General features: G+C 40.5%; 2 long non-coding RNA genes across 2 annotated transcripts; both read left to right on the top strand.

Annotated features, from left to right (window-relative positions):
• The first annotated feature begins 2,701 nt into the window (after positions 1–2,701).
• On the top strand, positions 2,702–17,127 carry LOC144382736 (uncharacterized). Its single transcript, XR_013450115.1, has 3 exons — positions 2,702–3,238; positions 4,312–4,398; positions 16,892–17,127. It is a non-coding gene; the product is annotated as an uncharacterized LOC144382736 (long non-coding RNA).
• A 67-nt stretch (positions 17,128–17,194) lies between these two features.
• On the top strand, positions 17,195–22,734 carry LOC144382853 (uncharacterized). The gene is made up of 2 exons (XR_013450294.1): positions 17,195–17,327; positions 20,341–22,734. It is a non-coding gene; the product is annotated as an uncharacterized LOC144382853 (long non-coding RNA).
• The last annotated feature ends 3,004 nt before the right edge of the window (positions 22,735–25,738 follow it).

Raw genomic sequence — 25,738 nt, 5'->3', positions numbered from 1 at the left:
GAATTAGTCAGAAGACTGATGGGAAACTAAAGGGCACGTATAGGAAAACGTGAGCAGAATGTAGCATGAGACTACAAGAGAAAAGATATTGATGGAATAAATACTACTCTTCTAGGCAGATCACCATAACTTCTGTTTTGGACTCATGTTATAGAGATACTGCATATTAACACAAAACATTAGTTCTTACAAATAACTCTTTTTTCATTATACTTTCCTTAGTCACATTGAACATGTGGTATCTACCTGCGTTAAATTTAAAGGCATGAGCTAATTAGCTTTCTTATTCTCAGAGAATAATAGTCAGATAAAGCGCAATGGTAGGCTACTAATCTCTCCATTAGGCAGAGTATTCTGTATTTCAAAAAGCTGCAATGACAGGTACACCTCGAGAGAGGAGTGATCACAAAGAAGAAAAATCCATTTTCTCGTCTGACTTACATTACACCTACACGTAGTATGAACTTTGATTATATTGGGCCCCTTTGACTTATTGTCTATATTATTTATCTTCACACTTTGATTTTCTTTCCCTGATGGTTTCTAGTAGTTTTTCCTTGCCAATTTAAATTCTAGCTTGCTTCTCCATACTGTTCATTGATCACTCGCTTTCTCATTTTTAATTTCCGCCCTTTAGAGTCCAATAACACTTTTCATGGTGCTGCTAATTCCGTCCTTTTTTCCCCTGCCATGTTTCATCATTAAGTGACCGTGGAAGTTTCCAGCTTGTTGGGGACACAAGCCTCCTTGAGCACACCTTGCCCAAATGTGCACTTCAGAGCTGTACAAAACATGAGCAGGAAACAGCACAATGACCCTACATGCATTTTAAAGATTTTATTTATTTATTTTACTTGAGAGAGAGAGCGTGCACACAAGTGGGGGGGAGGGGCAGAGGGAGAGGGAGAGAGAGAATCTCAAGCAGACCGCGTTGAGCAGGGACCCCGACTTGGGCTCGATCTCCCAATCCTGAGATCATGACCTGAGCCAAAACCAAGAGTCAGATGCTTAACCCACCCAGCCACCCAGGCCCTGCATTTTAAACGCTGGTCCTCTGAGCCTACTCCTTCTGACTCAATTTGCAATTCTCTTTCATTTAACAAAATTGACATTTATGCCATATACTAAAATACAGTTTGTTCAGGTGAAATAACATGATGTTAGGCTTTGCTTGGTTCTTAAGAGAAGTGATTAGTTTTTATCACTGGGGAAGAAAGAGCCTATAAGAAATGAGACATTATGGACACAAAACTTAACCAAGGCCCAGAATGTTTTAATCTACTGTGTGGGCATATAGCTTGGATTCCTGCCTTAGTTTTATGAACTGTTTCACAGGTTTGTGAAAATTAAATGGGATCCCGTGTTGTAGGCCGAGTCCAGAGATCAGTGAGCGGTGAGCCGTTTTGTTCATTCACAGGGAGCTGCTACTCTAAGTATTCTTTGCATGAAGACGGCAGCTCTGCTTTGGCCATGTGTTCTATATGTTTTTCCTCTTGGCCCCCAACATTTCTTACCATACTATTCTTCTCATTAGCCAACGTTTAATAAGTGCGGATCATGGGCCAGGACACTGCGGTTAAGTACTTCATGAAAAGCACTTAATTATTTCTCAGAATCTATACAATAGCTATTATTTGCATCCCAATTTATTAAAGACAAAGTGGAAATTCAGAGGCATTAAGTGAACTCTCAGGTTCATACCATCAGTTGCCAAGGCAAGACTCGGGTGAGGTCTTTCTGACTCTGGAGCCTAGGCTCTTAACCACCAGTTACACCAGTTAAATTCTCCAGCTCACAGGCCACCCACCCCCACAACCTATAGAATGCCAGTCTGTCCCACACCCAGTTTAGCTCCTATAACTCTCTTGTATCTAATTTTTGCTGTTCCGTGGGGGTGGCCGGGTGTGTATTTCTGACCTCCCGGGACGCAGGGATCATATCCCGCATATCCCTCCTAAACCACCCAGCGCCTTGCAGGGCAGACTCGGTACACGGAAGACATGGGCTCTTCAATCCAAGGGAAAAGAAAGTGACCAGGCAGAGATCAAGAGTAAATAAAGTGCAAGAAGAGTACAGCAGGAAGAGGAGAGGAAGGAGGGAGAAAAAGAATTCAAGGGAAAGGAAGCAAGGTCAAATATTTGCTGAGTGCCTTAGTGCCCATCATCGGACCTAAGGATCTCTAAGGGTCTCTGAGTAGGAGTACTCAACGCGCTGGGCACGGAAATCGGCCTAATCTTTCCAGACCAGGAACCAAGGCTCAGCAAACAAAGAGCTCAGCGCGTCTGGGTGGCCGACTTGCACCCACAATCGCGCATGCATGGCAGGGATTTAATGGGGTGCCTGGTTCTGGTACTTCCTTGCCAGGGTCAGGGTGGTAAAAACGCAGGCTGCCCTCTCCCCACTGATCCCTTAGGGAGCCACGGCACAAAGGGGGCACCCCTCTGAGTATCCGCAAAGACCTGTTACTCAGCAATTTTAAGTTGGCAAGGCACACCTCTCCTCCTTCCTCACTTTGAACTCAGCTCCCCTAGTCCCTGCCAGACTGCGGGGGCACATCTTCCTTTTCTTTCGAGCCAAGCCAGAGGAGTGCGTTATGAGGGATCTCTTCCTCTTCGCTCCGCGGGGGCCCAGGACCAGCCGCCCGCGGAACCAGCGGCCGCCGCGGCGGCGCTTCGGTGGGAGGTGGCTCCAAGGTGACGCGCGGCCGCCTCCGCCCCCTGTAGGCGGGGCTGGCGAGCGGGGGCCGAGGAAGTCGGACGGCCCCGGAGGTGCCCCGCCCCCGCCGCGTCCCGGCTGCTCCTGCGCGTGCGAGCTGCCGCGGCGGCGGGTCCCGGCAGGTGAGGGGCGCGCGCCGGCCGGTCGGCAGCCCCGCGACGCAGCCTCGGACAGGTGAGGGGGGCGCCGGGCTCAGCTGGCAGCGCGCGCGGAAGGGGCGCGGGGGTCGCCGCCTGCTCTCTTCCGGGGCCGGGCGTGTGCCTGCCACCGAGGTGAGGCGTTGGGGAGCCTGAGGGTTCGGGATAGGAATTCAGTGGAGCTCCTTCCCGGGAGCTGCGGGTTCCGGAATCCAAAAGGGGTGCCAAGGTCGGGAGGCCGAAATCCGAGGCGGGTAGTCCTGGAGAGCGCACGGAGGGCGGGCGGCTTGCCCCAGGAGTTCTTGGCTTTTTAAAGGACACACCTTTGGTCCCCTCGGGGCGCAGTGGAGTTAGTCACCGCCACCGGCCGGACTCTTTCTGCAGAGGTGAGCCCCTCATTTGTGTGGGATTTGATGCGCTCCCTTCGTGGAGACCTGGAGGTTCCAAAACAGAAACAAAGGACGTTATTGACAAAAGGGTTATTCCATCAAGAATATATAATGATTATAAACATGTATCTTTCTACAGAGCCTCAAAATATATAAAGGAATATTGAGTCTTCCAATTCATGAATATAAAATATTTCTCCATTTGATTAGATATTGATTTCTTTCATCAGAGCTTTGTAGTTTTCCACATGTAGATCCTGTTTAGATTCATATAAGTATTCCATTTTTTGATGCTACTTTCAGTAATATTTTTTTTAATTTTAAATTCCAATTGTTCATTACTGGCATACAGGAAAGCAATTGACTTTAGTATATTAGCCTTGTTACATGTGCCATACTTGCTTACTATTGCCAAGAGTTATTTTGTAGATTCCTTGGGATTTTCTACATGAACTATTAGGTCATCTATGAATACAGATTGTATTTCTTCCTTTTCAATCTACACACCTTTTTTTTCTTTTTTGTCTTATTGCACTAGTTGAGTCCACTACTACAATGTATAATAGGAATGGTGAGAAAAGACCATCCTTGCATTGATTCCAAACTCAGGGGGAAAGCATCCATTTTTTCACCATTTAATATAATGTTAGCTGCAGGGTTTTCATAGACAATCTTCATCAGGTTGATAAAGTTTCCCTCTACTTCTAGTTTGCTTAGAGTTATTATCAAAAATGGTTGTTGGATTTTGTCAAATACTCTTTCTACATCCGTTGACATGATCATATGATTTCTCTTCGTTAGGCTGTTGATATGATGGATTACATTGATTGGTTTTTTATTGTGAAATCAGCGTTTCATAACTGCAATAAACCCTACTTGTTTGTGGTGTATAAATATTTTTACCCATTGTTGGATTTGATTTGCTAATGATTAGTTTAGAATTTTGCATCCGTGCTCATGAGAGTTATCAGTCTGTATTTTGCCTTTCTTGTAATATCTATCTGGTTTTATTATTAAAGTTCTTCCTTTTTTTCTTTCTCCCTCTCTCCCTTCTTTGCATCCTTCCCTAGGGGCTCCTTCTCAGAGACATCTGCATCTGGCTGCTAGTTCAACTGTACTGCATTGTTATACTGAAGCTCTGTCAGTGTGGTAGCAAGGTATGGGTGAGGGAAAGCATTTTACAATCTTATGGGTTATTTTCAGCCTGGTAGTGGACCTGTTTATCTGGGCTATGGATGTTCACAAGTGTTTCTTCAGAGGTATAATTCCCCCTTCCCCTTCCACATGGCTTTGGCGAAACAGAAAGGCAAGTGGGAGTTGAAATGGGAAAAATTATTTTCTCCATCTGAGATAAGGCAAGATGGATATAGTTTTTCTGCCCCTTGGAAGGCAGTGCTATGTTACAGAGCCCTCTTGGAGAATATGTCACAATAAAGAATCTTCCCCTTCTCCTTCCAAAGTCACAAAAGGGACTTTGTGACTGTGAGAATCTGATGGAGTTCCTAGAGGTAAACTTTAGGGTTTCTCCAAGACTGAAGCAGCCGGGATTTTTCCCTCTCACACCAGTCCACACTCAGCTTCCAGCAATTCATCAAAATTACCATGATGTGTTCCTACCAGTTTATGACTCTAGCAGGTCTGCTCCAGGTATGTATACCTCAGCTGTGACTCCCTGCATTGGCTTTTCTCCCCAGTTTTGGAATGGCAGCTTGTCCTTTGATCTCTGTTCTCTGAGGAGCCCAAGAAAAGTCATTGATTTTGGGTTTGTTCCGTTTTTTCTGTTGTAAAGATGAGAGTGACATCTTGCAAGCTCTTTACATGTTAGAACTGAAACCAGAATTTATGTTTTTATTTTCATTCAGTTCAAAAGACTTTCTAAAATCCCTTTAATTTTTCTTTGTTCTGTGGTTTATAAAGAAGTGTGCCATTTCATTTCCAAATATTTGGGGTTCTTTTAGTTTTTTTTCCTGTAAGCTAATTAAATTCTATTGTGATCAAAAATCATACTTTGCACATCTTGAACCATTTCAAATATATTGAGACTTATTTTATGGCACAGAGTATGGTATATCTTGGTAAATGGTGCATATGCAGTTGAAAACAATGTGAATTCGGCTGTTTTTTGGTTGCAATATTTTATGAATTAGGTCAATTAGATCAGAATGGTTGATAATATTATTCAAGTCATCTGTAGCCTTACTGATTTTCTGCCTACTTGTCCAGTCAATTAGAGAGAGACTAATTATGGAATTGTCTGTTTGTCCTTGCAGTTCTATCAGTTTTTGCTTTATGTATTTTAAAGCTTCATTAGTAAGTGCATAAGTATTTTGGGTTGTTATACATTCTTGATGAATTGGCTTCCTTATTATTACAAAAAGACTTTTATTTCTGGTAATATTTTTGCTTTGAAATTTAGTTTGTCTTATATTAATATAACCACTTCAGCATTATCTTTAAAAAAAAAGATTTTATTTTTTGAGAGACAGAGAGAGAGGGAGCACAAGCAGAGGGGAGGGGTAGAGGGAGAGGGAGAAGCAGACTCCCCGCTGAGCAGGGAACCTGACACAGGGCTCAATCTCAGGACATTGGGATCATGAGCTGAACTGAAGGCAGACACCTAACTGACTGAGCCACCCAGGTGCTCCAACAGCATTATCTTGATTAAGCTTAGCATGAAATGTCTTTTTCCAACATTTTAACCTATTTGTGTCTTTATACTACTATACATACTTTAAAGTAAGTTTCTGATGAGAAGCATATTTGGGTCTTGCTTTATTTATCCAATCTGACAATTTCTGATCTGTAATTGAGGTATTTACACATTTCACCCTGTAATATAATTATTAATATGGTAGGCAGAAATCTACCACCTTGCTATTTGTTTTTTAATTGTCTTGGCTATGATTCATTTCCTTTTTCCCCTCTTCCTGCTTTCTTTTGGATTAAATGAATATTTTTTATGATTCAATGTTCTCTCCTTTTTTGGCTTTATTAGCTATAACTCTTTGTTTTGTTATTTTAATGGTTCCTTTATGATTTAGAGTATATCTATAGTATTTTTAATAAGTTTATTTTTTCAAATAATCTCTACCCCCAACATGGGGCTCACACTTATGACCCAGAGATCAAGAGTTGCATGCTCTACAGATGAGCCAGCCAAGCACCCCTATCATATACATTTTTATTTAATCACAGTCTCATGTCAAGTGATGTTATATGCATTCATGTGTAGTGTAACAAACTAACAACAATATACTTCCATTTCCCCACTCTTAGCCTTTTTGGTTTGTTTATATGCATTGTAAATCTACATATGTTATCAACTTCCCTACTACATCGTTTAAGCAGTCTACTACCTTATAGAAAAGGAAATATTTTTTAAAATCCTATGTATTTACACTTATATCTTAGTCAATTTAGGCTGATAGAACCAACTACCATAGACTGGGTGACTTACAAGCAATAGAAATGTATTTCTCAGTCTGGAGGCTGGAAGTCTGAGATCAGGGTGCCAGCATGGTTGGGTTTTGGTAAGAACATTCTTCTGGGTTGCAGATAGCTGAATTCTCCTTTCTCTTCACATGGCAGAAAAAGAGCAAGCTATTTCCTGGCCTATTCTTATAAGGGCACTAATCCCATTAATAAGGGTTTCATCCTCATGACTTAATCACCACCCAAGGGTCCCACCTCCAAATATCATCACATTGGGATTTGATATCAATAAATGAATTTTAGGGGGTACATATTCAATCCATATCATTCAGACAACATTTCTGATTTTTTATTTTTATAGATTGATATTTCTTTGATATTTTTTCCCCTCTGCCTGAAGAATGTCCTTTAACATTCCCTATAGTGCAGGTATTCTTGTGAGGAAATTTTTCAGATTTTGTATTTCTGGAAAAACCTTTTTTTACATTTGATGCCTCCATTATATTTCTATCGGATAGTGCTGTGTTAGATATATGTCCCATATCTTTTTTTTTCCCTTGTTTTTCGCCTTTTTTTTTTTTTCTTTTGTTCTCTCAATCTTGATATTTTTTACTGATCTGTTTTTCCATCTATTAATCATCTGTTCTGCTTTGTCTAATCTTCTATTAAACCAGTAAGTTAAATTTTACTGTCAGATATAACATTTTTTTCAGTTTTAGAAATTTACTTTAGATTCCTATTCTCTGATGAAATGTTCCATCTTTTCTTCATTTTAAAGAGCATTTTAATCATAAGTTATTTAAAATCAATTATCTGGGCGTGCCTGGGTGGCTCAGTCAGTTAAGTGTCTGACCCTTGATCGGCTCAGGTCATGATCTCAAGGTTCTGAGATCCAGCCCCACGTTGGGCTCTGTGTTCAGCATGGAGTCTGCTTAAGATTTCCATCCTCTCCCTCTGCCCCTCTTCCTCTGCTCACATACTCTCAACATCTCTAAAAAAAAAAAAAAAAAAAAAACCAATGATGTGGAACTCCTTGGTTGTGTTTCTATGTTCTTTATAAAAAATATGATTTTGTATGTCTTTTGGTCATTTAGTCCTGTTTTAATTGTCCTAGTAAGTTTTAATGGATACATGACACTGTAGATGACACAATACAGAGGCTCTTGATGATGTCATTTTCCTCCACAGCAAGAGAGAGATTTTCTTCCAAGGACCATATAGGGACAGTGGATCACCATAATCTAGTTGCTGTTTAATTTTAGAGTTTTGGGGTTGGTGTATTTCAGTTTTGAGATTATTCCTAAGCCATGGTTAATCTTCTAGAGTGTGGTCTTTATTCCAAGTCTGTGCTTTTATTCCTAGTTCATGGTCCTTTGGGAATCTCAACTGGAAGTCTAGGCTATATTCTAAAGCTCCTCCAACTTGTTAGGAATTGAAATCCAACCATAGTCTCCCCAGCAACAAGCAGCTGCTAAGAATTCTGCTATACTATTTGGCTTCCGAGATGTTGTAGTTGGCTGGACTTTTGGACTCTTGCCCTTACACATTTAGCATAGGAATTAACCAAGGATTTCGATGGGAATTAGAGATTTGGGGGACTTCTCTGTATTTCCCTATTCTCTGGGATTTTGTCCCTCAAATCCCAACCAATGTGGCAGTGTGGCATTCTGCCAACTGTATCTTTACTCCAATAAGTGAACCACTTTCTGCTTGGCCTCTATTTCCTCTACAGAAAATAGGAAAATGTCTTCATGGGAAAAGCCAGGATAAATGCGAAGCCTTCTGTGTGCTTCTCTCTTCTAAAGGATCACAGTCATCCAAGTCTCATCTCTGTTAGTTATTCTTCAATGAGTTGCAAGAGTCATCTCATACGTAGTTGTCAGTGGGAGGTTTAGTTTTATTCAGTCTAATCCACCTGTCCCAGAACCAGAACTCTGCAATGCTCATTATGTTTTACCTGGTAATTTGAAGTGTCTTATATTGGAAACTGTTTCTCTGAAATTCTAGTTTGCCATATTGCCTCCAAAAGACTTACATCTGTAATAAACCATGGTACCTTAAGAGATCCATTTATAAAAATTAATGTGCAATCCATCTTTTCCTCTTAAATTTCTAAACTATATTTAACCTCCACTGCCAGGTATTGATCTATTTAGTTGAATTCGAGTCACACATGTTTTCATTTAATAGCCTATAATTTTTAGGAAATCAGAACAAGGACAAAAGAGTGTCATGTGGCACAGTGAAACCTGAGATTAGAGTCAAACCGGACTGATGATGTGGCCATTTGCACTTTTTTAGCTAAAATTTCCTCATTTGTGGGGTGCTTGTTTGGCTTAGTTGGTAGAACGTGTGCCTCTTGATCTCAGGGTCCTGAGTTCAAGTCCCACATTGAGGATAGAGCTTACTGAAAAAAATAAACTAAGGGGCACCTGGGTGGCCTCCGTCCATTAAGCATCCAACTCTTGGTTTCAGCCCAGGCATGATCTCATGGTCCTGAGATCGAGCCCCATGTTGGGCTCTGTGCTCAGCATGGAGTGTGCTTGTCTTTCTCCCTCTGCTCCTCCCCCTACTCATGCTCTCTCTCTCTTTCTCTGTCCCTCTCTCTTAAATAAATAAACAAAGAAAGAAAGAAATAAAATCTTTTAAAAATAATAACAAATAAAATTTCCTCATTTGTCAAACTTTTATTTACCTTTCCTTAATTATAGTTTCCTCCTTTGTAAAATGAAAATAACAATCTCTTTATGTGTTCTTGTCATGGACAGGCACTAAGATGTTTACAATAGAATTGTCCATTGGGGCACAAATGATTAAAACAGAGTAAAGGCAAATTTTTTCATTTAAAAATTGTAAAACCCTTTCAGTAGGGTTCTGGCTGAATAAATTATGGTGTATCCACACCATGAACTAGTGTGCAGTCATTAAAAAGAGTAGCGAGGCCACTTGACTTCAGAGACTTATTCTGAGATATTAAATGAGAAAAGAAAGATGCAGACACGTGAATATAATTTTTAACTATGTAATTGTGTGTACACATATCTACACATATCTATATATTCCATTGAAGAAAACCACTGAAATGCACATATTATGTTAACATGGGCTTCTGGATAAGGGAAGGTGGGAAGGGGAATAGGGTTGACACAGAAGAAAGATAAAAAGAGAAGAAAAGGAAAAATGGGCAAATAAAAGTTTATTTCAAGAAATGCATGTATGCCATGATCACTTTTATATATTTTTTTAAAATTTTATTTCTCTTTGTTTATAGGAATAAGTTAATTTTTAAGTGCTGACTTTTCAACTTTAAAGTGTAAATTTAGTATCATGAATATAAGTTCTTTAATAAAACACTTAAGTCATGAAAGGCAGTTAGAGTTGAAGGGGTAGATCCTTAGCTTGAAGATCTTCCAAGTGCAAATTATCACATTTACTAACAAAACAATCTTGATGCCTGTGCCAAGATCTCCTGCTAGGCCTAGTAGACATCCTAGCTTGACAGCATCTGGCTTTTATTTCTGGTATTTGTAATACTCATTTTAATGCTAAGGTCCTCCATATGCATTTTCATAATACAAAGGCTGATAATTCATGCCATGTATCTCTTTATGAAATTAATTGAATGAATAATTGAAATTTATTCCTTGGTTCCAAATAAAAGGTTAGCAAAAAAAAAATAAACTTTCCGAGAGTGAATGTTCAGTGTGTGGACGTAAGTATAAATTTAGGTGAATCACTAAATTGCACTTCCATGAAATTGTACTGACATGCCCTTACTTGCGTAGCTCTTCCTAGTTCTTTTCCCACCCTCACAATGTTTTGCAAGTTTCAAATCGTCGTTCAGATGAATAATATTCACAAAAGAACATATCTGCCACTGAACTCTTGGAATTTCTAGATTGCCTAGTCAGTCGACGGTTTTGTGTAAAAGACCAGGTGTGAGCGGGGAATGATGTTCATGCCCTAGAGGTCAGGCTATCAGCCCTACCCTGCCAGCCTTGAGGGAAGATACACACAACTTACACACCTAACCCATACTACATTTATTTGTGCTATTTATAAATGTCAGTAGGGACCTAAGTCCATGCTGGAATTTGCTAAATGGCATTTGACCTCTTGATCCAAAGTGAATTGCTAAAGATTTGGTATTATGTGCCCAAAGGCTAAAGATGATGACGGAATAATATGTGAGCTATTAAGGGAACTGATAATCATAATTATTAATAATTACCAAACACTTATTATGCATTAGTTGCTCTTGGTGAAAAGCCTTGCTTATAAGAATGGACTTAATCCTCAAAACCCTCCTAGGAAGTAGGAAGCATTATCCTTCTTATTTTACAGGTGGGGAAACCGAGGCACTGGAAAATTAGGTAAATTCCCACTGATAGAATGCAGAACTAAGATTGAACAGAGTTATTTGAGATCCACATGACATCCTCTCAACCACTATCTTATATCTGTTTAAACCCAGAGTGCCCAGAATGTGTGCTCTTCTCTTCTGTGCGGAAATTAGGCCCCTGTTTTCTTGTGCAGTGACCAGCACATGGAGAGTCTCGGCTTCTGTGGTAACAGGTCAAGAATTCAAGGATGAGACACAGATTTGAAGGTCCACGTTATGGTAGAACTGCGTTGTCATTACCTGGCTTTCATTCCTTCTTTATGTAAAGAGAGTTTGGGGTTGGGGGTGGGCACGTGGTGAAGGGGGACAAAGGATAGGATGGAAGAGGGATGTAGGGAGAGTAAGCTGTACACCGAAATTTGCTCTCAGCGCCTGGCAGCTCAGGGCAAGAGAGAAATAAAGAAGATCCTCTGGGAACTTACATGTGTTAACAGTGAGACAGACAGACACACTGCGTCCCAGATGGAGTAGGAAAACAGAAGTCTCTGAGACACTAGGAGGACCCCTGGGAATGTGGACAGCAACTGAAGTGGCAGGTGGGGCATAACATACAGGCAGTAACATGGATCCTAGAAGGCCCACCCTCAACACCTGATAGATCTCATTCAGATCTCTTGGCTCAGAATGTATTCCAAGGATATCTTCCCATGAAACTTCCAGAGTGGCAGCAAGGAGCTAGCCTGCTTGTGGGACATGCTGGCAACGAGAACAAAGTGTTTCTCTTTTCCCTGCCCTGCCACTGTGACTCCAGTCAAGAGTCAGTAGGAGAACAGAGGAAAAGCTTCCGATGAAATTTTGAGCCCGACTGTGATTGATTTGATCATCCTGAATTAACCCCAAATTGCTACCTGTAATAGAGAATATTTGGAAGGTGACCAAAGAAGCTGTCTAACTCACCACAGCGACTCCAAGTAACCCTATTCACAGTATCCCTCCTACAGTGTTAATATCTCCAGCCTCTCCCCCACTTTCCTACAGTAAGGCTCCTTAAGTAGAGCTCCTATGTTCTTTTAACTCTTTGAAACAAATTGGTGAGCTCAGATAATTTCAGCTATATTTACTACCGAATTAGGAAAGAATTCAGTAAGGTCCCTTTCCAGCGCTACATTCTTGGAGTCTGAGAGATTCTTTCAAAGCACATGCATGCGGTTTGTATGTGTATGTGGGAGTTGGGGGGCGGTAATCATAAAATCTATTGCTTTGAGAACTTTCCTCTGACTATATGAATTATATGAAATATTTTTCAGCCTCAAAGCTAGGAAAAAAATATTATCTAGAAACCGATAAACTTTCTCCTAATAGCCAATAGTTTACGTGAAATATGTGACATTAAATAATAAGAGGTCTTCAAGCAACAAAAATGGGGGGGAATGTTCTAGAACTGCTGGACACTATCTCTCTTAGAGAATGTCTGTAACCTAGAATTACATTCTACAAGGTGCTGATAGTGTTTTGATTTGGATAGTTGATGGCTTAGGAAGGAGTCCACCAAACAGTGCCACAGACTATAAACCACAGCTCCTAAAAACATCCGTTGTACTAAGGAGAACTAATAAACTCTTTTGCTCAATGATCCATCCCGTTTCATGCCAACTTGTTGATCTTTGTAATCAAATACCATTCAGGTTAGTCTGACCTCAGCTGGAAGCTTAGGAGTAAATTAATATGTCATGGACTGAGTTCTTAACAGTGATGGACTTACTAATACAGACTTCAGCTAATATCTATTTTCTAAACAGTTTAGAGAGTGATGATGAAATATATAGCAGCTTCCCCCAAAGGGAGGTGTTCTGATAATTCTGGAAACAATGTTAAGAACAACATGGAAGGGGATGAAGATGAAACTAGTGGGGATTGGTGGGAAAAATATATACCCCCTATCAATTTAAAGGTTGATGCTTATAGGATGCAGAAGGGTCTGTTATAGATACTGTGTAGGGAGATTTTTAAAAATAAAGAGTAGACCAGAAACATGTATGCAAGTTAAAAGCACTATATCTAGGAAACTGTGCGGGGAGTGGGGAGAAGGTCCTTATGGACATAGTCCATTTCAAACCTTTTCCACTATGGACATTGGGTTCAAGAAGGTCAAGCATATAATAGTTCGTCTCTTTCTATTTCCCTTAAAACAAAAAGTCAAGCAGGATCTCAAATCATCTACAATGTCATCTGTGTGGTTCATTGGTGTTATTGGAACGACATAAACTGGAACATTGCACGTAGTAGGGATATATTATCAACAACATATCCATAACACTTAGGACTGCCTAAAACCATGAATGCATATTTCCCATTGTCTTAATTTCCTCTTGTCTTGAAACTTCCTTGTTAGAAGTTCACTGAGACTGAGTGCATGCTTTTTCTGAGGCAAGCGGTTATTAAAATGTGCAAAGTAAAAGATAAGCACTAATCACTCCAACTAAGAACAAGATGGGGAGCATCCTGAGAACAATTAGAAATGAGTTTGAAAAAGGAAAATATATCATGGTAGATGCCTTTTCCCCCCAGATAACACCTATTTATTTAATTATTTATTTTTAAATATTTTATTTATTTATTTGTCAAAGAGAGAGCACCAGCAGGGAGAGTGGCAGGCAGAGGAAGAAGTAGGGAGAGGGAGAAGCAGGCTCTCGACTGAACAAGGAGCCTGATGCGGGACTAGATCCCAGGGTCCTGGGATCACCACCGAGCTGGTGGCTTAACTGATTGAGCCACCCAGGTGCTCCAAATTACACCTCTTGATTCAATCCAGTGCTTGGTAGAATGACGGACAATTTTGAACAACTGCACTGAAGCCTCTGTCTTTAAAAAAAAAAAACCCTGTGTCATGTAGCTTGTCTTTAATGTGGAACGGGGCAAAATCGCTTCCTAGTCTAATTCCCCAATTACAAGTTAGTGTAAACCCCCAAATTTGACAAAGATCACCATTTTGCAGTATCATAGGTTTTGTTAACAGATGAGAAAAATGTCTTTCTCTGGAAAGGGAGGAGTGGTATATTCTCATTTCGTAACATATATTTCCTCATAGAATTTAAGGACTATACTCAGCGTATGTATTAAATTCAGTTGGTAAAAATTCATTGATAGTCCATTACTATTGGTGAACTGCAGTGTAGGGACTTCAGGAAATCCTCCCAAACCCCTGCTTCCTGGATACTTTTCTCCCCTCCTTCTTTTCAACTTCATCAAAAGTGATTCATTATAAGCAGACATATTTCTCTTCCAGCTAATCCCAAATGGTTGGAATAAAGAGCTTGACACCAATTTTAAGCTTTTCTTTTTTTCCTCCCCTAATCATTTATTGTGGAAGAAAAATAGCCCTACAAAAATGGATTTTTTTACTGCATCCTCGATAAATCCTACGTGCATTTCTCTTATTCTCTGTCCACTGCAAACATGCCTCTATCAAGATTAATACTAAATTCAGTCCAAGGCTGAGCACTAGATTTGAGCAATGACAAATTCATCACATTTCCCCACAGATCTTTTACTTTTTCTGGTAAGTTGTGAATTTCAGGCTTGCCCTCAAAATAGACACAGTGGAAAAGCATTCCTATCACTGACTGTAAGTCATTATTTTTGAACCCTGACACATTGATACATCTCAGCTTTTTGATGTGTTATTTGATCTTTCATCCAGCTAATTTTTGAACTTTCTACAAATTTAGATCATTCATAGTTGAAGTCCAATCTTGTGTCTTGAGAGGAGAATAGAGAAGGATATAAGTGTTTTAGGTCAGTTGTCCCCAGATTTTGCATTTTTATCAGTAAAATATATTTTTTAAAAATTAGAAGATGAAAATGAGACGCAAACTCAAACGTCTCAAGTACAGATGTGCACGCACATAAAAAAAAAAAAAAATCTCTACCAGCTACTGTTTCTTCAATTTCAGGATAAAAATCTCAGGATGAAAAACAGTTTTTTAAAATGAATAGTTTGCTTTATGTTAATTTTCTTATTTTGTTGGAGATTTATCATGTATTTACCACGGTCTGCAGCTTTGCTTTTGGGACAATGGCATCAGGCAAAAAAAAAAAAAAAAAAAAAAAAAGAAACTTCTGTCCACACAGTTCTAAAACGGGAATCAGCTGACCCGGCCTGTGATCCCAGCAATTTTTTTGATAAATAAATAACAATTCTTTGGGATTGTCATTTGAGTCAGGAGAATCATTTTCCTTTCAGAAGCTCATGAGTTCATTTATATTGAAAGATCATCATAGAGATCAAATGAGACCGTGAGGCATGTAACTGATTAAAGGGGCAGACTTACTAATAAGTATATACCGCTTGACTACGAGCCAGAAATTGGAGATGAAAATAGTTTTCAACTAAATTCTGATCATTGCCATCCAAGGTGCATAGAATTATTCTGGACCTTTTAATTTATACATATTTTACTAAGTTAATCATGAACCCAAAACACTGAATCACAGAGAAGCCCCTTATAAGAAACATTCTGCCTCATTCCAGGTACAAAAATCCCATTCACCTTTTGGGATTCACACTTTGCTTTTGAAAAGATAATTTTCCTCATTCTTGGAATCCTCACTATGACCTTGATTTTTTTTAAGATTTTATTTATTTGAAAGGGAGAGCATGAGCAGGGGTGAGGAGCAGAGGTAGAGGGAGAGGGAGAAGCAGACTCCTCACTTAGTAGGGAGCCCCGATGCGGGGCTCGATGCCAGGACCCTGAGATCATGACCTGAGCTGAAAGCAGATGCTTAACCGACTTAGCCACCCAGGCACCCCTGTGACCTTGATTTAGAAGGCTATTTTTAGGTGCCGAAAATTTCTTGGAGACTCTCTGTACTATTCTGTACTTGGACTATTTGAGTGAGGCCAAAGGCTGCCCTAAGAAAGTAACCATAACGTGTTGATCACATTTTATTCAAATTAAATGAATTCTGTAAACAGGTGCTAAACATGAGTCAGTGTGGGGGACACCTCCCCTCGTTTTTCATTCTATCTGTTCTGTTTGGAGAGAACAGCTTCCCTTGTTCTATGCCCTTTTATTTGAGAAATTGTCTCAAATTCTTCTCCACTCAGGGATTTGAGTTTTCTTTTTGGGTTGCATTACCTGTGTCTCCGTCATGCCTCAGCATAAAGCCATGTGTGGTCCACTGAGTGGTCAGGCTAGCCCTGGGCCACTCTCCCTGATTGTGCTAGTCTAGAAAGACTACAACCCCTCAGGTGCATAACTGGGCATCTACGAAGTCAGAATTTAATCTCTGAGTTTTTTAGAACTAATTTTAATTAATTAGTTAGAATGCATGGGCCTCGTTGGACCTTCTAAACAATGACCAGATATTGTACATGTTAATTTATGGTGGGGATGGAGAGTGATACCTCGAGTGACTCCAGATACTGGAAGGTTATGCAAGTGCATTAAGTGGTGGAAATGCCATGTAATACCATTGGAGGATGGGAGTGTCAGGGCGTATGCATGCCCGTTCCATTTCTAAATGGAATGTTTTAAGTATTCCAACTGCTAATTTTTGATCCTGGTTAATTGTGATCCACCCCATACACACAGAAAGTCCCTAAATCCCCCCTTTTCCCATTGCACTTAACATTTTGTAATACACTATATGGTGTCTCTATTTTAGCTGTTTCTTTCACCCCTTAGCCATATAATTAAACTACATGAGGGAAGGAATTTTTGCTTGTTTTATTCACTTCTGAATCCCCATCGCCTATGTAAGTGCCAGACATGCAGCATGCATTCAAATATTTACGAATGGAGAGCTTAATTCTCTCCCCCATCACTATACAGATAATCAGCTTTTAACGTGAGATTTCATGTTTGTGTTTTCAGCTTGCAGGGCACTTAGGATCTCATTGGAAAATGTTCAGGTGAGGATCAAGACAGATATGGCCCATATCTGGAAGAGGATTTCCATCTAGCAATGCTGTGATGCACACAATCATTGTGTTCTTCCCAACTGAGATCTGTTCTCTTCACTGCATGTCAGGCAGACCATATGAACACCAATTAGAGTTTGCAATAGAAAGGAACACTTTTGTCATTCCTGAGCTCAGGCAACTTCAGTATTCCATGTAAGTATACTATATTGCTGTATAACATATTTTAAATTAAGATATTTGGCATTCTAGATGTAACCCACGACGACCATAGTGGCCAATTCCCCAAAATGCTTGAGACTCACAAGGTGTCCTATTGACAAAAGACGGAAAACAGATGGAAAAACAGACTTGCAGAAACGGTAAAGTATTTCTCACCAATCGACTCGGTAAGCAGCCTTTGCTGGCTCAGGCACCAGCATCTAGAATATAATGATAAGTCGGCTCTACACACAGCAGGTCCCACAAACTAGGGGTCTTTGGATTCACCTGTACACATATATGTTAATTTGGCCAAAAAAATGTTGGCCTCATTACACTCATGTCGACATGTCAAAAATCTACTGAATTCAAGTCAAAATCTGGGTTACTGGCAGCTCTTGGACAATTAGGAGGCCTGGCAATATTGGGCAGGCATTCCCACAATTCCATTAGTGATAAATCTTGTGCAATTCATCCTGGCCGCGCCACTACTGAATCTTCTTTTTTTTTTCCATTTTGTTCTCACAACGATATCGCCTGCTGCCTGGTCTATATTTTTAGAGTGTGATGTTGACTCTATTCTTAATTTCTGCTGAAGTTCCAATTACATGCTTATTAAATTACTTCGGTAGAGCGTGCGACTCTTGATCTCAGGGTTGTGAGTTCGAGGCCCACGCTGGGTGTAGAGATCACTTCAAAATAAAATCTTTAAAAAAAAAATGAACACATATTTAAGGGGCGCCTGGGTGGCTCAGACGGTTAAGCATCTGCCTTCGGCTCAGGTCATGATCCCAGGGTCCTGGGATCGAGCCCCCCACGTGGGGCTCCCTGCTCAGTGGGGAGCCCGCTTCTCCTTCTCCCTCTGCCCACCCCCCTGTTTGTGCGCGTGCTCTCTCTCTCTCAAATAAATAAATCTTTTTTTAAAAAAAAAGAGTAAATCAGGATGTGGTAAGGACAGAAGGGTTGAACAAACTATTAATTTACAGCAGCAGCATCCAGGCACCAATTCTATGGACCGGACGGTATGGTCCCAGAGCCATGTACCTCCTTCACTGAGAAGTTGCCACCACACCTCTGTGGGAAGGAGGGTGTCTCAGCTTGGAATCTGTCGCTCTCCTTCTTTCACTGTTTTGCTCTGATGATTCCTAACTTGGGCCCCACATATTCCACGTCCCATGCTGCCGTCTTTGGAGTGCTCCTGCACTTAATCGGGACTGTTGACACTAAACTGTGGCAGAAAGAGAGGGGTCTCTACAAATGCAACAGAAGTTGTATATATTGGTACAGAGATCGCTGCACTCCATTTCCACAGCTCTCGCTGTCTGCGCTGAACTGCCCCTCCTGCAGGAGCTTCTGTCTTCTAGAGTAAAACTTGCAGGATGTGTGATGCAGGTACTTGTCACTCTGGAAAAGCATCTTTTTGCTTTGTGTTCTCCTGGCCTTGGATCTCTTTCTGTGCCACTCTGTGCTGCACCAAGTTATGGAAAAAGCAGTTTCCGGGCTGATGGCAAACCCCCCGCAAAATACAAAAATCAAAGATTTTGATAATTTTTATCTCACAAGTAAATTTTTGTCTCCTTCATCCAGATTCCAGAAGATTTTTTTTGTTTTGTGTTTTGTTTTTTGTTTTTGTTTCAGATCCCATAAGATTTGGCTGTTCACCCGTGTCGGTCTGCTGTGTGTAGGCTGCGCTTAGTGATCCTCAAGAACATAGTGCCACGACCCGTTTTTCTATGATCCACGTGGATGTATGAACACGGGCATCCCCAATGCGGTGGTGTGACCCACACATGCCTCGTCTTTCAGAGACCTTCTGAATTCACAAGGGAAATAGATGATTGCTGGGTGGGATGGAACCAGTATGAGCAAAAGGAGAAACAAGCAGTTTATATTATTTTTTTTTTGAAGATTTTATTTATGTGACAGAGACACAGCGAGAGAGGGAACACAAGGATGGGGAGAGGGAGAGGGAGAAGCAGGCTTCCCGCCGAGCAGGGAGCCCGATGCGGGGCTCGATCCCAGGACCCTGGGATCATGACCTGAGCCGAAGGCAGACGCTTAACGACTGAGTCACCCAGGCACCCCAAAACAAGCAGTTTAAAGTTTGGTATTGAGACCTAGAAAACCCAGACTAAAGGTAAGCCAAGGTTTGTCATCACAAGAAGGGGAGGACTACACAGGCAGGAAACAGAACTCAAATGAATTTCAAAGGAGAGAAAGTCACCACTTAACCCAGGCAGATTTTTGACCCAGAGCCTTGCTGTGTAAATGGAATTCTATTTCCCAGGGACCTCTGAAGCCAGGACTGCTGAGAACATTCACTTGCTTTTGCAATTGGAACATTAGAAGTTTACATCAAGATGGCAGGGACTTTTGTAACTTTCTGTAAATTTCTAAGACCCAGGGGATTCATAGGACAGCTAGAGCATATATGAAAACCCACTGAGCCTTTCCTTTTTCCTTCAGCTTAATACTTGTGAGCCCAAACAATCCAGATTTCAAAAAATATTCAAAATTGCTATTTCCTTTAGAACATATTCAGGACATAGGCTGAGGTCTTAGGAAATACAGAAATGAGTAAGCTCTCACTCGACAGGTAAAAGATGTATCTTTAGTGTAAAGCTCTTATTGTTGGTTTGGGAGGAATGGGAAGATATGATAGAAATAAAATGGAATTGGACTCTGAGTAGTCAAAGTCACTAACACTTTGGGGGCCAAGGGAGGGGGGTAAGAGCACGGTGCAGTCCTTACAAATAATTTAATATTTGCCCTGGCCATTGGGGCATAACCCATTGCTTTTTAAAAGGACCACAGTGTTCCTTATCTCTCTGTCTTTGTACTTTGGTGGATCCCCATAAACAAATATGTATTTATCTTGCAAGCCTCAGCACAAACTCAACCCCAAGCCCCTCCTGACTTCTGACTGCTCACTCCTGGGTTGAGCACATGTTTTCCCCGGTGCTTACACTCCTTCCCTGTTTGTCTCCCACCACATGTGCAAGGACAATGGCTATGTCCACTCTCCCTTGGCTGACAGGGTTTAGTACCTGAAACACATGTTCAGTGGTGGTCTGTCCCATTAACGCATGACCCGGTGGCCTTCAATCAGAGAGGACTGGCTTCAGTCTAGGCCTCAGCACTTACAAGTGTGTGACAGCCAATTTTCTCCAACTTATTAAACCTCTGTTTCCTCTCACACAGAAAGAGAACACAGGATCCTTTGTGAGGACAAAATGGAATGACTTGTGCAAGCACTCAGCCCAGTTCATCAAAGTAGAGAGAAAATACAACAAACTTTCATGGATCTATCAACTAGCTTGGTTGAATTTAGATTATTTTCAAGATCTGTTTTAAAAATCTGTGGTTCCGGGCGCCTGGGTGGCTCAGTTGGTTAAGCGACTGCCTTCGGCTCAGGTCATGATCCTGGAGTCCCTGGATCGAGTCCCGCATCGGGCTCCCTGCTCGGCAGGGAGCCTGCTTCTCCCTCTGACCCTCCCCCCTCTCATGTGCTTGCTCTCTCTCATTCTCTCTCTCTCAAATAAATAAATTAAAAAAAAAAAAAAATCTTTAAAAATCTGTGGTTCCCAAAATGTGTGCCACAGGGAACTCGTAGCAATGCCATCGTATGTTTTTAGTTTTCAAGGGACACATGGGGACATTGGACACCTCACAACCATTACTATCAAAATTTTTGGACTCTAAATACTTAATAAAGGGAACCTTTAGACATTTCTTTCAGCTTGGGTAGCATCAGAAAAGAATGGAGATAATAAAGGTGCTATGAACCAAGAAAATTGGGAATCTCTGCTTTAGAAATCTCTTTTTTAAATAAAACATTACAATTGTAGCTCTATAGCCTCTGTGGATTTGTACCTCTCTCTTCCCATTTAAAGGAACTACAAATCTGAAATTTGAAAATTGGCACTTTATTTTTTTAAAAAGATTGTATTTATCCATTTGAGAGAGAGAGTGCGAGCACACACAAGCGGGGGGGAGAGGCAGAGGGAGAGAGAGAAGCAGACTCGCCGCTGAGCAGGGAGCCCAACACAGGGGTCCATTGATCCCAGGATCCTGAGATCATTATTTGAACTGAAGGCAGAAGCTTAACTGACTGAGCCACGATAACTGACACTTTTATTAATATTTTTATGTTTTCATTGCACATTTTCTTCCGTGGGCATAAATCATATTATTTTTGTATGTTTGGCGCTTGACATAAATAGCGTCAGGTACATTATCTTTCCTGAGCTTGCTTTTTTTCTACCATGCACTGATACACACTCTCTTAATTGGTATTACCTTATAATAAATATGAATATCTGGTAGGGTGAGTCTCTCTACCTTGTTCTAATTCAGAATTACGTGGGGTTTTTTTTGTTTGTTTGTTTTCAGGGTTTTTTTTTTTGCCTTATGCTTCCCATATACATTGTAGAATGAGCATTTTGAGTTCTACCAAAAACCGATTGGATTTTGATTAGAATTGCATGAAATTTATATACTAATTTGAAAATAATTGGCATCTTTATGAAAGCATGTCTTCCAATCCAAGAGCTTGCTTAATTTCTTTACTCTGCATTATTCAATAAAACCTGTTTTCCCTCCATAGAAGCTAGCTCATCATTTTTTAGAGCTGTTTCTACCTTTTCCTACTGCACTGGACTCCTGTTTGCCTTGTTCCTGACTTGCAAAATAATGGCTCTACATTTCACTATTAGACATAAAGTAGTTTGTAGTGTTGAATTAAATAATATTTATAAGTTAAGGTTTAGCTTTCTATGCTTTGTGTGTGCATATGTGTATATGCAAATCTTAGTTGGATACTGGATTTTAATAAATTCTTGTTTTATGTCCATTTGGGTACTTTAGAAAGTTCTTATCTTTAAATTAGTTTGTGTGATGAATTGCATTTCTAGTTTTTTCTCGTCTTAAATCATCCAGGAAGTCTCATGATAAATCAACCTTGATCATAATGGTTTTAAAAATAATCAAGTGGTAACTTCTGTTTGCTACAATTTACTCAGGATTTTTGAGTTTACTTTCATGAGAGAGATTGCATAATACATTTTGTGCTGTTCTTTTTCAGTCTGGTGTCAAAGTCATTAACTTCAGAAAGGGAGTTAAGGAGGCTCACTTCATTTCTTCTACTTTCTGAAATATTATGTATAAATGCGGATAATGTATTTCTTCATTTTTGCAAAAATTCGCTCCTAAAACATCTGACCCAGAGTCAATTCAGGAAATAGACTGTCATTTACTGATTTTAAAAAAATATTGTAATGGTTAAACATCAATTCTGGTTTCTGGTTCTTCTTGAAATACAATTTTTGTTAAGTTACTTGTGCAATTAGAAAATGAGATAAATATAATCAGAACTAAATAATTTCTAGAAAATGATCATATATCTCCGTTTTTAATTAGTTGGTGTAAATTCATTCATGATTTTCTCTTACCATTATCTACACTGTATCTCTAAACGTGACCCTTTTAGTTCCTAATATTTATTAATGCCTTTTCTTTCTTTTCTTGCTCAACCACATCAGAATTTTCCATTTTATTAATTAAAGCAAAGGAAGCATTTTCCTTTTTTTTGAGTGATTTTCTTTGTGTTCTATTTTATTAACTTGTGCTTATGTATTTTTTCTTCCTTCTGACCTCTTCGGGTACCGTATCCTTATTAAGAATTTTCTTGGAGGTGGACATTTAGCTCATTTAACCTTCTTTCCCAATATAAAGATTTAAGGCTCTAGCTTTAGGGACATTCCCACAACTTTTCCCAGGATCCTGAGATCATGACCCGAGCCAAAACCAAGAGTCAGAGGGTTAACCAACTGAACCACCCAGGAGCCCCCCCGCCCCGCCCACAAATTTTGATATGAGGTATTCTTACTATTGTCCAATTCTCAAGAATTGTTTAATTTCCAGGATGGATTCTTTGGCCCATGAGTTATTTAGCTGCGTTTCATGTTCCCATGTGAATGGGTTCTTCTGGTTATTATGCTCCCATTCTCTGACTTACTTGTTATCAGACTTCTGGGTCTGTATAATATTAAAGCTAAATTAACTGCTACAATGTGCCTTCTGGCCTAATACATGTGCTTAAAAGAAATGCTGCCTCTTCACATCTTAGGTTATTTTTCCTCAAATGCTTTGTGCATTCTCTTCTTATTGGTTTTAAGATCTCCTTTTACAGTTTAGATATTAACACTCTGTGCTATCTGGGTTGCAAACATATTTTTCAAAATTTATAATTTTCTATTGACTTTACTGAAGTCATCTTTTACCATGCTATTTATAGAGTGAAATTTGCTTATCTTTTTTTTAATGCTTTATAGGATTCCACATTGCCTAAGGACCCCACCACTTTAAATGCATATAGACTCCTATCTGTTCTTGTAGGATTTTTATACATTTCTTTCAGAGAAAGATCCGGGGCTGAGGAATAAATTCATGTAATTTTATTTATTAAAAGACCTTTTATGAAAAATGCAAACATAAACACAAAATTTGATACAAAAGTGAGTATTTGTCCAAAGTGTGAAAAGAAATCACAACAGAAAAAAAATTTAATATGTTGACAAATATCTCAACTATCCCTCTCATCCAGAAAGATGGCATAATATTTTTTATGAAATGACGGCTTAATACATGTCTGTAGTGGTGTTTTTACTTTCCTACATTTTTTGGCTTCATATTCTTTGATCACCTCACTATATAATTGCAATTGTATATTTTCCATAGAGAAAATAACAAGAAAAGTTAGCCTTTCCTTTAGTAGAGTTGATCAAAAATTGTTTTGTTCTTGATAATTGGGATGTATCACACATATGAATTCAGACACCAGCACATTCATTATAAAACCTTTCAAATAGGAAATCTGAAAAACAACACTTCACTCAATTCCCAAAAAGAAAAAATCCATGATGCCTTTGTATTGGTATAACACTGCATTCTCGAGTTGATTCTTGAGAGGGGAGAACTTCCATTTTGACTAAATACCAACGAGAATTCCATCTTCTATCATCAGTTGTATATATTTGATTATTGGACGGCTTTCCACACATTGATTTCTGGCCCTGTACTCTCCAAACCTTGTTCTCCCCCACTACACCTGTTCTCCAGGTGCCGGGCGCAGTAGGACATGGTCATAATGTGGCGTGAGCTGAGGTTCTGTGTCTTGGTGAGAGAATGCTGAGTGGGGCGCTGTGATGGGTCAGAGAATGCTGAGTGGGTCAGTGCTAGCACCCTGGACGCTGATCCTACACTGCAACACTTATCCATAACTTAACGCAGAATGATCGCCAACCACAGGCATCTACCCCACCAGGCCAAAACTAAATGCATCCCTTATTCAATCTCCCCTCTGCCAGATCCCATAGGCTCTGTATTTTTTCCAGTGCCATCTGATGACAGAGATGTAGGAAGGGAAGAATGGAAAGTGGGATAACCGACTCATCCCAGTTTGCCCGGGACTTGGCCGATTTTAGCACTGAAAGTCCCATGTCCCGGGATCTCTCAGTCCTGGGCCCACAATGAAAGCCTATTGCTCTAGGGGAGAAGAGACAGCAGTCTTAGCTGTTGGTGCTTAAAATAATTTTGTTTTGGGGCACCTGGGTGGCTCAGTCCTTTGGGCGTCTGCCTTCGCTCAGGTCATGATCCCAGGGTGGTGGGATCGAGCCCCACCTCTGGCTCTCTGCTCAGCGGGGAGTCTGCTTCTCCCTCTCCTTCTGCCTGCTACTCTTTCTCTGTCTCTGTCAGATAAGTAAATGAAATCTTAAAAATAAATAAATAAATTAACTTTGTTTTGCAAATTTTGAGAACTTTGAGGCATGGACACGGGGCTCGGCACTTCCTGGGGCATCAGAAGCGACCCATGCCAGTGAGAGGCTTTAGTTCAAGTCAGGGGCTAGAGATGAAGTTCTGGTAGCTTTCCAGTAAATTTGCTGAGTAGATTATTTAAGTCCTTAATCTATCTTTAATTTAAGTGTTTATCTGAAATTCATTGTCTACTTGCGTTCTTGACGTTTTCCCTAGTCTTCCTACCTCTGGCCATAGTGCTCCTCGAGTACTTTGTTATGTTTCTATGCCAACGTTCTGTGACTCAGGTACCACTTTTGGAGTCCCCATTTGTCAAAGAGGGGATGATGCAGTCTCCCCCTGGGGCTAGGAGAGTAGAAGCGGAGCGGTGTCCACCTCCCGCTGGGGCTCCCGGAGTGAGCTATGCCTCTGCTCCTGGAAGTCCCAGCCTTAGAAGCACAGAGCCACTGCCCCACTCAGCATGGCTGTGCATCTCCATATCAAGGAGCACTGGGCATCTCCGTATCTGGGAGCATCGAACATCTCCATATCTGGGAGCACCGGGCACCTCCGTATCTGGTAGCACCAGGCATCTCCATATCTGGAAGCATTGAGCATCTCCATATCTGGTAGCACCAGTCATCTCCATATCTGGAAGCACTGAGCATCTCCATATCTGGTAGCACCAGGCATCTCCATATCTGGAAGCATCGAGCATCTCCATATCTGGTAGCACCAGTCATCTCCATATCTGGAAGCATTGAGCATCTCCATATCAGGGAGCACCAGGCATCTCCATATCGGA

The sequence above is a fragment of the Halichoerus grypus genome, chromosome 8 (assembly GCF_964656455.1).
Source record: "Halichoerus grypus chromosome 8, mHalGry1.hap1.1, whole genome shotgun sequence".
Classification (NCBI taxonomy): Eukaryota; Metazoa; Chordata; class Mammalia; order Carnivora; family Phocidae; genus Halichoerus; species Halichoerus grypus.
This window is presented reverse-complemented; position numbering and strand designations above follow the sequence as displayed.